The sequence below is a fragment of the Agelaius phoeniceus genome, chromosome 10, assembly GCF_051311805.1.
Source record: "Agelaius phoeniceus isolate bAgePho1 chromosome 10, bAgePho1.hap1, whole genome shotgun sequence".
NCBI lineage: Eukaryota > Metazoa > Chordata > Aves > Passeriformes > Icteridae > Agelaius > Agelaius phoeniceus.
The window spans coordinates 26,625,888-26,641,791 of record NC_135274.1 but is presented as its reverse complement, the minus strand read 5'-3'; the positions used below and the strand labels follow the sequence as shown (position 1 = coordinate 26,641,791).

The following is a 15,904-nucleotide window of genomic DNA, read 5'->3' as shown; positions in this document are numbered from 1 at the left end:
CAGGCTTTGGGGAGGAATAATTATGGGCAAGCTTCCCTTAAATTAAACAGATGAATTGTTTGTACCAGAATCAAAGAGTCCAGGGCCAGGACACGTCCCCTCTTGCACTGATGTGCCTTTGCCATAAAACCTGTCCTGGAGAAGCCCCAGAGGCCAACAGCAGTGAAACATTTCCCCCGGCTGTGAGCAAGGAGCTCAGCTCTGATGGACCCTCCAGCACTGGGGGGACACCCCAGGACATTGGATGCTACCTTGGGTCCCCATGTCCATCCCAGGTGCATTGAGCCCCACCCAGGGAATGTCTGGCAGAGGCTGGGAAGGACAACCTGTCCCTCTGCATCTCCCTGCCCTCCCACTGCCGACACAGCTTTGGAGACAGCACCCTGGGGCAATCCCACAGGGAGGTCAGCATTCCAAGGTTTCCTGAAATTACAAAGCAACTTCTCCATGGTGTCTTTCACGGTGTTAAGCTGATTAGTACCATTTAAAAAGAAAAAAAAAAAAAAAGTAGCTTAATTTTATATCTTAGCAAAGCTTCTTTGACAAATGCATTGAGGATAAGAATCCCTCTTCCCACGGGAGCTGAAACCATTAGGGGAGATTTGCTGCTAGAGCCAGTTCTCTACAACCACTGTGTGTTCTGCACTTGTTATTTATAAAAACTCAGGGAAAATATGTCAGAGCTGTAAGGAGCTGAAGCAAGGAGACGTCAAGGTAGTTCTGTGTCACCCTCATGGACACAAGCCCGCTGCCGCTTTAGGCAAGTCCCACTTAGCACAACTGAAGGGTTTGTGTCTCTCCTGCTCAGAAACCTCCTGGATTTTGCTGGTCTCCAGCTGGACTCCATGAGCAGCAGCAGCTCTGCCAGGCAAACTCGTGGGCTGGAATCAAGCCTGGGTGCTGGATTCCATATGCCACGAGCAGCCCCTGCACTGCCCAGGGCGGGCTGGGCTGGGCTGGGCACGGCGCTGGCAGCTCCCAGCCCTCGGCATCCTGACCTCTGCTCTCCTGGCACCCAGGCTGGCAGAGCCAGCGCAGCAGGGCTCCCAGCTGGGGGCTGGCAGGGGCTGTGGGTGCCAGCTCCCGTGGCAGCAGAGGGAAGGAGCCCGGGGAGCCGGGGGCACACGGGCCAGGGGAAGGGGCTCGGGGAGAGGCGCCTGTGTGCAGGCACAGACCCTGCTCCACGCACGGCAGGATGAGCACCCCCAAACCGGGTGGGTGGAACCCTGAGGAAGGAGTCGTGATGTTTGGGAAGTGCAGATTAGAGCTGCAGCAGCACACTCAGCAAACAGGCATCCCATGGGAAAGGAAATCCGCTGGGATGGAGCAGGGCAAATGTCACATTCTCCAAGAACCCAGCAGGGTGAGGGACGGGCTCTGGTACCATGGGCTGTTCACGTGTGTCAGTAACAAGGAGTCACACTAAAATCATGAGGTGTTCTATTTTTGGAAAGATGATGTATTGCTCCTCCTGATCTTAACAATTTCCTAATCCCACTGAAAGAGCGATGGTCTCATGATGTGGGCTCCTAAACAATGTCTCACAAACCAATTTACAAATACACGACAAAGCACGGTTTCGCGTGGAGGGTTTTACTCCTGTGGGAATGGTGATGCATCCCTTGGCTTCCAGTGCCTCAGGTACTGACAGTGCCTCAGTGCTGCCTCTGCCCACCACTCACAGATGCTTGGCAACAGCTGGGCTTGCTGTTTCTGATGGGCCCATGCCTCCAAAGCTGCTCTGTCTCGTGCAGGGAGGGAGTTGTGGGAACCATGGGTTATTTCTGCCACTTGCGCTCTCATTCCCCTCAGAATCTCAGGAGCAGCCCAGGAACTGTTGGGCAGCTCGAGGCAGCATCATCTCCTTCAAAGTGTCGGCCGAGAATGATGTCTGTCACTGTTCCATGGAGCTGGTCTCACCCTGACTCGGATTTTCGCTGTCTTTAGCACTGCACAGAGTGGGGTGTTCCCTTCCTCTGGCCTCTGCAGCCCAATGTCCCACGGGTATGATGGCACTGGGGACCTGGGTGAATGCCCCGGGTGAACCCCTCAGCCAAACACCTGGGAATGGGGTGGCTCAGGGAGGGGTGTGAAAGCCCCTGTGAAACATTCCAAACAGAGGCAATTGCTGCGAAACCTGCTCTAGAGATTCAGCCCCTTTATGGGGAGCACAGCCATGTGCAAAGCCTGTGAAGGAGCTCTGGCTGCCTCCCCTCCTGAGCAGCCCTCGTGGAGCCTGCCAGGGCTGGCACTGCAGGGCTGCCCCAGGGCTGGCACTGCCCCAGGGCTCTGAGGGACAGGGCTGGCACTGCAGGGCTGTCCCAGGGCTGGCACTGCAGGGCTGCCCCAGGGCTCTGAGGGACAGGGCTGGCACTGCAGGGCTGCCCCAGGGATGGGGGTCTCTGAGGGACAGGGCTGGCACTGCAGAGCTGCCCCAGGGCTCTGAGGGACAGGGCTGGCACTGCAGGGCTGTCCCAGGGCTGGCACTGCAGGCTGCCCCAGGGATGGGGGGCTCTGAGGGACAGGGCTGGCACTGCAGGGCTGTCCCAGGGCTCTGAGGGACAGGGCTGGCACTGCAGGGCTGCCCCAGGGCTCTGAGGGACAGGGCTGGCACTGCAGGGCTGCCCCAGGGATGGGGGGCTCTGAGGGACAGGGCTGGCACTGCAGGGGTGTCCCAGGGCTGGCACTGCAGGGCTGTCCCAGGGCTGGCACTGCAGGGCTGCCCCAGGGACAGGGGGCTCTGAGGGACAGGCACGGCTGAGGCCAGTTTGTCCCTAGCACAGGCTGCCCATGTGCCAGGCTGCAGGGGAGCCAGGCCTGGCTCTGTGGGTGGCACAGTGTCCGTGTTGGGCAGAGCAGGGCTCCAGCCCGGTCAGAGCAGCACTGGGATGGGTGTCCAGTATAGAACGAGAAGGGGATGAATGAAAATCATAATTTAAATAGAAATAAAAATTACTGCCGATAATTTTGCTGCAAAGCAGCCTTTCTGTTGCTCTGCATTCCCCCGAAGGAGGGCCCGGAGCTGCCGGCATCTCCATGGTGACAGCGCGGCGCAGGCTCCGCGGGGCTCGGGGGCACCGAGAGCCGGCCGGGACCCGAGAGGAGCCCCTGGGAGGACGGGGCTCCCTTCTCGAGGGCTGCCGTGCCCATCCCCGCCTCAGCGCCCGGCCAGGCTCGGTGCCACCCACATGTGCCAGGGCAGAGGTGGCTCTGGCCTTGGTGGCAGCACAGGGCCGTGGTGCTGGGTACCACACCGACACCGCCCTGCCCGGGGCTGACCGCGGCCGCGGCCCCTCCCGTGCACCCAGAGCCGTTCACGAGAGCTGCAGCCTCATCTATACCTATTTTTAAGTTGGTGATATTGTCTCTGCACCGGCTAAATATAAAAGTCTTGTACCGTGTGGTGAGTAACGTTTGGCCAAGAGCCACGGCGAGGCAGCAGCGGCCGGGCTCCGAGGGCTGCACACGTGGGTGGGGGGAGAAAAACCACCCGGCACCCAAAGCGCTGCTTGTCACATCCTGCACGGGCAGGAGAGAGCGAGGGCTGTGCCCCGGGCCCGCGGGGATGGGGCAGGACAGCTCCGGAGGGATCCCCGAGGGGATGGGGCCGGACAGCTCCGGATGGATCCCCGCGGGGATGGGGCAGGACAGCTCCGGAGGGATCCCCGCGGGGATGGGGCAGGACAGCTCCGGAGGGATCCCCGAGGGGATGGGGGGGAACAGCTCCGGAGGGATCCCCGAGGGGATGGGGCAGGACAGCTCCGGAGGGATCCCCGAGGGGATGGGGCAGGACAGCTCCGGAGGGATCCCCGAGGGGATGGGGCAGGACAGCTCCGGAGGGATCCCCGAGGGGATGGGGGGGAACAGCTCCGGAGGGATCCCCGAGGGGATGGGACCGGACAGCTCCGGAGGGATCCCCGAGGGGATGGGGCAGGACAGCTCCGGAGGGATCCCCGAGGGGATGGGGGGGAACAGCTCCGGAGGGATCCCCGAGGGGATGGGGCAGGACAGCTCCGGAGGGATCCCCGAGGGGATGGGGGGGAACAGCTCCGGAGGGATCCCCGAGGGGATGGGGCAGGACAGCTCCGGAGGGATCCCCGCGGGGATGGGGCAGGACAGCTCCGGAGGGATCCCCGAGGGGATGGGGCAGGACAGCTCCGGAGGGATCCCCGAGGGGATGGGGCAGGACAGCTCCGGAGGGATCCCCGCGGGGATGGGACCGGACAGCTCCGGAGGGATCCCCGCGGTGCTCGGGGCGTGCAGGGAGCTCCAGGGCCGGGGGCTCTGCGGGATCCCGGGGGCTCTGCGGAACCCCGGGCACTGCCAGGCTGTTGGCCCAGCGCTGTGCTGGCAGCTGCCCTGTCCCCACGGCTCTGCTGTCCTTCCCAGTATCCCACCAAAGGCCTTCCTTCCCATCTCCGCTCCGTGCAGCCAGGACAGCCCGGGGGCTGCCGGCCCGTGGGGACGGGCCCCGTGGGGGTCTCTCCGGCTCAGCACAGCGGGCACGGTGCCCACGGCTGTGGATCCATGGCCGCAGCGGAGCAGCGTCCCTGGTGTCGCCCCCAGCCCAGCGGGGTCAGTGACTCCTGCAGGGATTCTGCATCCCAGGGCGGTAAAAACGCACAGAACGCTCTGCCCTGGTCGGCCTCCCGCCATTTACCGTCAAATCCTCAGCGGGAAGGAATTGAATGCTATCGGCTCCTAGGACTGGGAAAGAAGCCCCAGGTTTTGGAGTTCCTGGTTCCGTTTTTCAGGGACCCGGCTGCCCCGGCCCCGCTCCCCGGCCCCGGCAGCACCAGGTGGCGCCCGCGGCGTCCGCAGCTTCTTCGCGGCCGGGAGGAACCGGGGAGGCGGCGGGACGGGAACGGGAGGGACGGGAACGGGAGGGGAGCGGGATGGGAACGGGATGGGAGAGGGATGGGAACGGGATGGGAGCGGGAGGGGAGCGGGATGGGAACGGGATGGGAACGGGACGGGAACGGGAGGGGAGAGGGATGGGAGCGGGAGGGGAGCGGGATGGGAACGGGATGGGAACGGGATGGGAACGGGATGGGAGCGGGAACGGGATGGGAGGGGAGCGAGACGGGAACGGGATGGGAACGGGATGGGAGCGGGACGGGAACGGGATGGGAGCGGGACGGGAACGGGACGGGAGCGGAATGGGAGCGGGAACGGGATGGGAGGGGAGCGGGACGGGAACGGGATGGGAACGGGATGGGAACGGAATACGGGGGATGCGCGGGGTGGGGAGGGGGAGGATGCTCCTGGGGCCCCAGGCGCGGCGGGACGGGGACAGGGACAGCGGGGCAGGGACAGTGCAGCGGGTCCGGTCAGAGCCATCTGTCCCTGCCATCACCGCCTGTGCTGCCTGAGCCCCCGCCCGGAGGGATCAGGAGAAAAGGAGGTTCCAGAGAGACCCCTGAGCCCGTTCCGGTGCCTCTAGAGCCCCCTCCAGGAGAGCTGCAGACGGACTGGGGACAAGGGATGGAGGGACAGGACCCAGGGAATGGCTCCCACTGCCAGAGGGCAGGGATGGATGGCAGACTGGGAATTGGGAATTGTTCCCTGGCAGGGTGGGAAGGCACAGGGTGCCCAGAGCAGCTGTGGCTGCCCCTGGATCCCTGGCAGTGCCCAAGGCCAGGCCAGGCAGGGCTTAGAGCAGCCTGGGATAGTGGAAGGGGCTGGGACTGGGTGAGCTTTAAGGCCCCTTGCAACACAAACCAGTCTGGCATTCGGATATTCCTTGGATTTCAGTGCCTTGTCTGCCCCAGCACCTCGAGGATTTGTGGCTGGTTCAACCGTGCTGTCTCCCCTCCTCGCCCAGGATGTGATTCATCACATCTTGCACAAGATGGAGCAAGGCTGGCAGCCCTGCCCGCCAGGATGGGGCTGTTCAGGGCCTTATCTCTGCAATGAAGAGCACGAGGCACTGAGCTCTGCACCTTCCTACAAGGGCTGCTGCGTTTGTCACTTCTGCTGGGCCAGCCCAGCTGGGCTGCACTTCTGCTTGCTGTAAACTCCAAGTTTACACTCAAGGAATCCAAACCCAGAAGAGATCACTGAAGGTTTCCAGTCTGACCTTCTCCATCCCATGAACTGCAGCACTTCTGCAGTGCATCCCTGCCCTCCTGCAGGGAAGAACTCTCTGGTGTCACAAACCCAGCAGGGCCAGGAGGCTCCTTCCAGTGTTCAGGAAACCGTGCTGGGTTATCTTGGCTGGTCAAATCTGTGCCACTCTGGAGCTCCAGCCTGCTGTCACTGTGTCCTAACTCACATCTGTCTGCCAGGCCAGGCAGACCTGGAGGCTCTCATGTTCTCCTTGCAGGTGTGAGCTGTAATCCAATTACTGTAATGATCTTTCTGTTAAACCCAGCAGGTTAAGCTCCTTAGTTCGGGGCGTTGAATGTTGTTTAAAACTGGACCCTCATTTTTGATTCCCTGACTACCAGTTCTGAGTGAGGAGCAGCAGCTTGTTTGTGGGGTCTTGTTCTTTTCATTTTTAAATATAACTGCATCTAAAACCCATTCCAGACTCAAATTAAAGGCAGAGATTTTATAACACAAACAAAAATACACTCACGGCATTGCTGTGCTAAAAATGTTGAGAGGCTGCACGTAGGCTGCTTGTGCTGCCCTGCCAGGGAGCAGCCAGCCTCACACTGAGGGTCCACCCCACAGCAACCAGGAGCTGGACATGATGGTCCTCGGGGTCCCCTGCAGCTCAGGATGCTCCACAACTCCCTGGGTCACCGGATCTAACACAGCTCTTTGTGCTCAGCAGCAGCACAGGGGAACGGAATCAATTAGTGCCACCATAGGTGGCTCTGGAACCTTTCTGCATTTGGAGGAAATAATCTGCATTTATTCCTTGCTTAAGACAGTAATGCTGCCTCTGGCTGGCTTTGCCAGTGATTATTTTTCCGCTTGGTTCTGTGCTAATGAACAAAGCTCTGGCTCCTCGGAGCAGGCAGAACCCAGCCCACCCATTTATCTCTCCTGCAGCAGCCAAATGGCATTTGCTGTCTCGAGCAGGAAATGAGCAATTAAAAGGCAACAGGAGGTTATTTTTTTATTTCCCTCTCTCCCCTCCAGAATAATAAACATCTCCAAGTGAATGTGCCGTGTGCGCCGATTACTGGGACAATTTGATGTGAGGCAAATTGTTCTTAAATAGGATGGCAATAAATGTGTCTGTTACAATTTGGAAAATCCCATCAGTTTTTCAAAATAATTGGCTTTATATCTCTTACAGAGCACAGGGTAAGCAAAAACCTTTCAAACTAATCAATAAGAAGCAAAATAAATTAATTTTCCCAGACTGCCTCAACATGAAGGGCCACAGCAGTGCAAATGCATGCAGTGTGTGGTTCAGGCTGAAGCTAACACGGTTACTGCAGTGCTCCCCACATTCACTCCAGCTGTTCAAAGCTCCTGTCAAAAGCTTAGCTGAAAAGACTGAACTTCTCTGCCTTGGAAAGGGCAGTGGCACAATGCCACTGCAATAAAATGTCACGGTCTTGGCAGCACCTCTGCAGGGCAGGGGCTTGATCTGGGAAGCAAACTACAAGAAGAAAGGCAGAGCCCAAGTCTCAGCTCTGGGCAGGGTGTTATCTCCTGGCACACGCCAGGGCTGCTGGGGATCCCTGCTCCAGGGGCTGCTCCTGCTCCTTCTCCTGCTCCTGCTCCTGCTCCTGCTCCTTCTCCTGCTCCTGCTGCTGCTGCTGCTGCTGCTCCTGCTCCTGCTGCTGCTGCTGCTCCTGCTGCTGCTGCTCCTGCTCCTGCTCCTGCTCCTGCTCCTGCTCCTGCTGCTGCTGCTGCTGCTCCTGCTCCTGCTCCTTCTCCTGCTGCTGCTGCTGCTGCTGCTGCTGCTCCTGCTCCTGCTCCTGCTCCTGCTCCTGCTCCTGCTGCTGCTGCTCCTGCTCCTGCTCCTTCTCCTGCTCCTGCTGCTGCTGCTGCTGCTGCTGCTGCCTTCAGTGCGGGCTCTGTGCCCAGGGAGGGTCCTGGCCCTGCTGCCACAGAGCACCCTGGGCAGGGGGACTCTGAGGGGCATCCAGGGCAGGGCCACCCTGAGGGGCATCCAGGGCAGGGCCATCCCACAGGGCACCATGGGCAGGGCCCTGTGAGCCCAGCAGTCCCCGGGCAGGCACAGGGCTGGCTGCAGGGGACAGCCCCACTCTGCAGAGCTGTGCATGCACTCAGCTCCACATGGCCCCTGGGGCCTGGCACGGCTGCAGGGCAGGAGGGCAGCAGCCACTGGCCATGCCATGCTGTGCTGTGCCATGCTGTGCCATGCTGTGCCAGCTGTGCTGTGCCATGCTGTGCTGTGCTGTGCCATGCCATGCTGTGCTGTGCCATGCTGTGCCATGCTGTGCCATGCTGTGCCATGCTGTGCCATTCAGTGCTAGGCTGTGCCATGCTGTGCCATGCTGTGCTGTGCCATGCTGTGCCATGCTGTGCCATTCAGTGCTGTGCTGTGCCATGCTGTGCCATGCTGTGCCATGCTGTGCCATGCCATGCCATGCTGTGCCATGCTGTGCCATGCTGTGCTGTGCCATGCCGTGCTAGGCTGTGCCATGCTGTGCCATGCTGTGCCATGCTGTGCTGTGCCATGCCGTGCTAGGCTGTGCCATGCTGTGCTGTGCCATGCTGTGCTGTGCCATGCTGTGCCATGCTGGGCCATGCTGTGCCATGCTGTGCTGTGCCATGCTGTGCTGTGCCATGCTGTGCCATGCTGTGCCATGCTGTGCCCTGCCCTGCCTCGGGCTGTCCTCCCCGAGTTCCTAAAGATGGGCAGGGGAGCAGCTCTTCCCTGGCAGGGGCTGAGGCCCTGGCACAGGTTGCCCAGGGAAGCTGTGGCTGCCCCATCCCTGCCACTGGAATGCATTAACATAAGCACTGACAAAAAGGAGATTCATCATATCTAATAGATCATTGTTAAAAACTATATGAATAAAATTACAACTTTTCACAGAGCAAGTTACTCAAGCACAATGCTGAAATGTCAGCTCAAGCATTAATTAATAGATACTCATGGTATCTAACCAATCAAGCTGCTTTTCAGCTGGGCTCCAGACAGCAGCTCTGTTGTTTCTGTTTCGGCTGCAGGAGCTGCAAATCCCCCTCTGTCCCCAACCAAAGCATTCCCTGCTCCTGGCACAGCCCGAGCTGTGGCCCTGCCTAATGACAGGGAGGGAGGGCAGGAAAGCCTGTCAAACAGGATTATTCACAGAAAAACCCAGCTAAGTGGATTTCAAATTGCAACCTGTCACTGCCTTCTGCAAGTCATTTAGGAAGAGCTGGAAACTGGAATAACGATTTTAGCAGGAACAGAAAACCTTAGAAAGAAAGAAAAAGATGATTTGTGGGAGGAGGCAGCCAGCCTGGCTGTGGGCTGAGCTGTGGGTGGTGGGCTCAGGCCACAGAGTCCCTGGGAAGCAAGGTGGGGGGGAATGATGCCTGTAATTCCCAGGGCAGAATAGCAAAAACTGTAGAGAATGTAGGATTTTAGATCTGGTTTTAATGTGGAATAGTTGTATTCCATTAAAGACAAATGTATGTATAGCATGTATTACATATAAAACCACACAATCTATATTTATATATTTAAATATATACTCAAAATTTATGTATATGAATATACAATACCAATTTAAATAAATATAGAAAAAATTACTATGACAGTTTGGATCTGGCAGGACCACTCAGGCCTGGCTGTGTCCCACAACTCCTTGTGCCTCTGGGCTGGTTCAGAGCAGGATCAGCTCTGGGCCAGGATCAGCTCTGGGCCAGGATCAACTCCCCGGGCAGGATCAGCTCTGAGCCAGGATCAGCTCTGGGCCAGGATCAGCTCTGAGCCAGGGTCAGCTCTAGGCCAGAATCAGCTCTGGGCCAGGATCAGCTCCCAGGCCAGGATCAGCTCTGGGTCAGGATCAGCTCTGGGTCAGGATCATCTCTGGGGCAGGATCAGCTCTGGGCCAGGATCAGCTCTGGGCCAGGATCAGCTCCCAGGCCAGGATCAGCTCTGGGCCAGGATCAGCTCTGGGCCAGGATCAGCTCCCAGGCCAGGATCAGCTCTGGGCCAGGATCAGCTCTGGGCCAGGATCAGCTCTAGGCCAGGATCAGCTCTAGGCCAGGATCAGCTCCCAGGCCAGGATCAGCTCTGGGCCAGGATCAGCTCCCAGGCCAGGATCAGCTCCCAGGCCAGGATCAGCTCTGGGCCAGGATCAGCTCTGGGCCAGGATCAGCTCCCAGGCCAGGATCAGCTCCCAGTCCAGGATCAGCTTCCAGGCCAGGATCAGGTCTCGGTTTTACTGCTCAGCTCCAAGTGGTCACTTCCAGTCCCTGACCGTGCTGTGGGCACAGTGGACAGGGTCCCCTCTGTCCTCTGAAAGGTTCCTTTGTCATTAATCCAGTTCAGCTGGATGCCTCAGCTGCTCCCTCACATTCTCATCTGTGAACTATGGAGCAGCAGTGGTTATCTGCTGAATTAAGTAGTTCAACTAAAAGAATCCCATATATTGTTTCCAGTCAATGGGCACTATGAATAGATTTTATGTAAAATTACTGGGAATGCATAAGCCATTTTGCCTAATGTTATGGAATTTCTTCTCCCAAACCCTGTGTGAAATGTAATTCATGTTCAGATACTGACAACTGAATCATACTCAGCATTCATATATAGTGCTTTATATATGCAAACTGCCATAAAACATTAATTAAGCAATAGATCTCTTAATGCTGAGGAAGTGTACTCACACCAGGCTCGGTGAGTTAAATGTTTAAATACTGTCAAGGCTTAAACACTATTTCCAGTTTCATTGTGCTGTGAGCTCAGTCATTGGCAGAGCTGTAACAGTCACTGGCTTCTCCATACGGTAAGTAGGAGTAGGAACGGTGCCTCGGTCCTTATCTACACCAAACTTTACTTTGAAATGGTACTTTTGCTACCAGAATGCTATTTTAGAAGTGAAGTAGCTGTAGTAAGAACACAGGCTGTCTGTTTGCAGACTGCTGGTGCAGCTACAGTACAGAGGCAGCACTACCATTCACCGAGGTTTTTAATGTTCCAGGTGACTTTGGCTCCTTTTCCCAATCAGGGCTACCCAAAGCCACAGGGTGTGTTCAGCAGAGTGCTGGGACATCCTCTCAGGCAGCTGAGTGCCCATGGGGGTGTCCCAAGCCCTCCCAGCTGGCCCTCCCTGAGGTGGATGCAGGGTGTGGAGCTTGGTGTTCTCCTGGCATGGCAGAAGGACAGCCAGTGTGATGTAAGGTGTTCTGGCATAGCAGGACACCCAGTGTGGTGTAAGGTGCTCTGGCATGGCAGAAGGACAGACAGTGTGATGTAAGGTGTTCTCCTGGGATAGCAGGACAGACAGTGTGATGTAAGGTGTTCTCCTGGCATGGCAGAAGGACAGACAGTGTGGTGTAAGGTGTTCTCCTGGCATGGCAGAAGGACAGACAGTGTGATGTAAGGTGTTCTGGCATAGCAGGACACCCAGTGTGATGTAAGGTGTTCTCCTGGCATGGCAGAAGGACAGCCAGTGTGATTTGAGTCGTGGGGTGTGTTGGGTTGCTACTGATTCATTCTGTTCATGGCTCAGGAAATGGTGAGATTTGGCTGCAGCTGCCAAAGCTGAGTCAGCAGCACACCTTGTCAAATGTCCCAGCTCTGCCTCCAGTGCCTGGAGTGGCAGGAAAGGCTCTGGGTGCTGCTGGAGGGTGACTCAGGCTCAGGGGTGTTTGTAGCTGCCAGTGCTGCCACAGGTGTGACCCAGCAGACAGAGCAGTCCCCACGCTGCCCATGTCCCTGTGCCAAGCCTTGCCAGCCTGCTGGGAGCTTGGCAGGAGCAGGCAGCCCCCTCCCCAAAGGACAGGCACCCTCCCTGCCCAGCCTGAGCCCTTCACAGCAGTCTGTCATCAGGAGGACTTACAGGAGCTTTAAAACCGCGATTTAAGCAATGACAGTGCAGACTGAGCTCACGACACAGAGAACTGACACATTCCTTCCAGATCCCAGGAATCACGGGGTCCCAAGCCCTTTCCAAACATTTCTCCAGGCTGTGCAGACCCCAGACACTTCTTGCTTTAGGTGCTCTGCACTTCAGGGTTGGGTGCTTTGATTTAAACAGTCAACAATAAAGAGACTTTTTAATTGGTTAGTCACTGCAGCCATGAGTGCCACAGAGTTTACTTTCTTGTTCCATGAATGTATTTGTTTATATTTGCAGGAGGATTCAATCTGATGTAAACTATGAAATATGTTGTTTACTGAACAAAGACAGGTTCCAAGGCACTTGTTAACACTGAAATCCAACCCGACTCTTGGATATCTATTTGCATTAGTCAGTCACCTCAGAGCCCACAGCCCTGGCTGAACACTACAGCACTCATCAAACAGCCTGGGAAAACACCTAGAAGATAAATAACCTGTGTAAAAACTTCTGATGCGTCAGTAGTTTGCCATGAAACTGGAAGACATACCAGAGCTTTGTCTATGGCTTGGATTTGTATTAGTGCCTTGAAAACCAGAGTGTAAACCCAAAATTTGCTGATGCTATCGAGTTTGCTGTCAGCACTCTGGAGAGCAGAATTAGAATTGTCAGTGATTTTGATAAACTGGTTTTTGACAGACATTTGTGCCTGGATGCCATCTGTGAGGGTGCATGGAGTTTTAGCTCTAGTTCACCACTACCCAGGGAGGATCTGCTGGCAGGGGAAGCAGCTACAGGCTCTGTGCTGGGGGAATCCCTGGCAAAAATCCTTCAAGGAGGGAAACTGAAACTCTGACCATCCTGACATTTTGTCCTGCTGACACTGTTAAAATGCCACATCTGTCTCAGTGATACTGAGAGAGCCTCAAAGTTCATCTCTGCTTGAGCAGCCAAGAATGAAGTGAAGGGCAGTGTTAGCAGGATTCACTGGAACAGCTCCTAGGATCAGGGCTCTCGTTGGCTGTTTGCAAGTGGGACAAACCAGCTGAATTCCACTCTGTCCTGGGAAATATGCTTATTGCCAATAAAGTGCCTTGTGTTTGCTTCCCCCTCACAATGGCCAGCTCCTGATCCCACACTGGTGTGCTTCCATTCGGGCAGGACTGCTGGGCCAGTGTCCATCCTCCTGACCTGCAGGACCTGTCTCTGGCACTCTGCTGCAGGTCCCTCAGCCTTGGCAAGGGATGGAGCACAAACAGAACCAATTCATGTTTGAAGCTGGTTTTACCCTGTTTTTTCTGGCATGTGGCAAGGCAACACTTCTCCCACGACAGGACAGCTCTGGGTGTGTTTTGCTGGGAGCAGTTTGGTGCCACCAGGGGAGGTCACAACACTGGTGGGCAGTGGTGTCCTCTTCATGGAGCTGTTGATGCCAAAATGCAGCACACAGAAATGGAAATGCACCTCCATCCATTAGTGTTCACATTTCCCATCCACAGCTGTGGACTGTGGCCTGCAGAAGGGCCCCCAGGAGCCCGAGCAGTGGGTTCATGGCACAGGGTGAGCAGCCCCAGGGACACAGCCTGTGTCCTGACAGCCTGTGACAACAAGCAGCCCTCACCCAAACCCTCCAGGGGTCACCTCAGCATTCCTGAGTGCCCTGCCCGACAATATCGAGCATGGCTCACAGACCTGGTGCTATCAGCAGCACCGGCCTTATCTGCTCATTGTCAGAGCCCATCAGGGCTGTTTGCTGGGTGGGTTATCTGCAGGGCCACGTGTTGCAAGACTTGCTTTGCTCCCACACTCACCTTGATCCAGCCCAGCAGCTGCAGGCTGGAAGATGAAACAGTGCTTAGGCTGGTGACACAATCAGTGCCCAGGCACAATGATCCCTGCAGCCTTGACCAGCCAGAAACAGCAGCAGCCCCTGTAAAACAATCAGAAAACATGGCCTTGTGTTTAAGGATTGCATGAGAATTGGAGGCTATTGAGGCTGGGCCTAACAAGGGTCAGACTGAGCCTAACAAGGGTCTCAAAAAATCCTTATCTCCTTCGTTGATATGATCAGCCCCAGATTACTTGGAAATGCCCAAATGCAATCAATATTTACACCTGAATGCTTTCCAGGGCCCGAGGCAGCAGAACTCTGCTGGGTATTGCAGAGCTATCCTGTGCACTGTACAAGGCACAGCCCACAGCTCAGAGCTGAACGATGCCATCCTTGCCAAGATCTGCTCTTTGGTGTCCCTCTCGGCTGGCTGAGGAGTGGGAAATTCCCCAGAGCTCAGCAGCCACCAGGAGCCCCAGCAGAGCTGTCCAGCACCAGCCCTGGGCAGAGGCAGAGGCTGCAGTGACTCCCCACACAGGGGAGTCATGGCCAGGGCACCCCCGTGCTGGTTCTCGGGCACCCCTGAACTGTCCCAGCTCATCCCCAGAGGGGGAACACTCCTTCCTTCCCCCTGCCCTGACACAACACTGGCAGTCAGACTCTGCTCCTGGCCAGGAGACCAGGAATCAAACAAATGCAAGAGCCCAAGTGAGAATTATCTGTGTATGCGAGCACTCCCAGCAGCAGAGGCAAGGCTGCAGTGTCACACAGTGCCAGGGGCACTGAAGAAAAGGCATTTTCTCCAGAAGGGCTTTTGCTGCAGACAGGAAGTTTGCTTTTTGAATTAGTCACCAGTTTCGCTCCAGGCTGATTACACCAGTTTCATTACCATACAATAGCACTGTTTCCATGCAAGTGCTATCAAGATTGCATTTATGGCTCCAAAAGTTGTTTCACCACACCTACACAGAAGCCAGTGCTGCACACAGGAACAGAGAGCTGCTCTCCCTGTGCTGTGTGCTTGCCCACACCCCACAGCCTCTCAGGTAAACTGCTCCTGGGGTAAACAGGGGGAGCCGACAGCAAATAATGAACACAGAAAGAGCCCTGAACTTCGGCCATTCTGCATATTTTGAATATAAATATCACGTCTAGGAGTGGGATATAAGCATGCCATGGAACGTGTTCTTTATAAAGAACCATAAAGTGGCATTATGACACCAATTCAAGGCAAACATCTGATGAGTTCTGGCAGCGCAGGCTACTTTAGCAATAGTGATAAGATCTCTGGCAGGACTTTTGATGGAAATAATGAATGCTTTTTTCTGTGTATGTGTGTCACTTCTTTCTTTCTTTTTTGTTTTTTAATACTTTATTTACACCCACCAGCAGCTGTGATTCTTTCTTGAACAAGCGCGAGTTTGGTATTTAGCATTTGAGGATCTTTCGGCAGAGGAAAGTCCCCGCGGGGCTCTCCTCGCCGCAGGCAGGCAGGATGGGTGACTCTGCCCAGCTCCTGCTCGGGAGGATGGCAGGGGCCGGGCCAGGGCACAGCCAGCACAGCCCTGCCCGAGCCAGTGCAGCCAGCAGGGCTCCCAGCCTGCCCGGGGCAGAGCCAGCACAGCCAGCACAGCCCTGCCCGAGCCAGTGCAGCCACCAGGGCTCTCACCTGCCCGGGGGCACAGCCGGCACAGCCCTGCCCGAGCCAGTGCAGCCACCAGGGCTCTCACCTGCCCGGGGGCACAGCCGGCACAGCCCTGCCCGAGCCAGTGCAGCCAGCACAGCCCTGCCCGAGCCAGTGCAGCCCGCAGGGCTCTCAGCCTGCCCGGGGCTGGGCCAGCACAGCCAGCACAGCCAGCACAGCCAGCACAGCCCTGCCCGAGCCAGTGCAGCCAGCAGGGCTCTCACCTGCCCGGGGCTGGACCAGCACAGCCCTGCCCGAGCCAGTGCAGCCAGCAGGGCTCTCAGCCTGCCCGAACCAGTGCAGCCAGCACAGCCCTGCCCGAGTCACTGCAGCCAGCACAGCCAGCACAGCCCTGCCCGAGCCAGTGCAGCCCGCAGGGCTCTCAGCCTGCCCGGGGCTGGGCCAGCACAGCCAGCACAGCCCTGCCCGAGTCAGTGCAGCCAGCAGGGCTCTCACCTG

At 57.0% G+C, this 15,904-nt stretch overlaps 2 long non-coding RNA genes across 3 annotated transcripts; one reads left to right on the top strand and one right to left on the bottom strand.

Moving 5' to 3' along the window:
- Positions 1 to 3,047: 3,047 nt before the first annotated feature.
- LOC143694834 (uncharacterized) lies at positions 3,048 to 7,115 on the top strand. Of its 2 annotated transcripts, XR_013183556.1 has the most exons (3): positions 3,048 to 3,403; positions 4,432 to 4,799; positions 5,755 to 7,115. It is a non-coding gene; the product is annotated as an uncharacterized LOC143694834 (long non-coding RNA). The 2 variants fall into 2 exon arrangements; XR_013183555.1 differs by lacking the exon at positions 3,048 to 3,403 and having other exon boundaries at positions 4,067 to 4,799.
- Positions 7,116 to 9,497: 2,382 nt separating this feature from the next.
- LOC143694833 (uncharacterized) lies at positions 9,498 to 15,321 on the bottom strand. The gene is made up of 2 exons (XR_013183554.1): positions 13,742 to 15,321; positions 9,498 to 13,353 (listed from the first exon to the last, which is right to left on the bottom strand). It is a non-coding gene; the product is annotated as an uncharacterized LOC143694833 (long non-coding RNA).
- Positions 15,322 to 15,904: the final 583 nt, after the last annotated feature.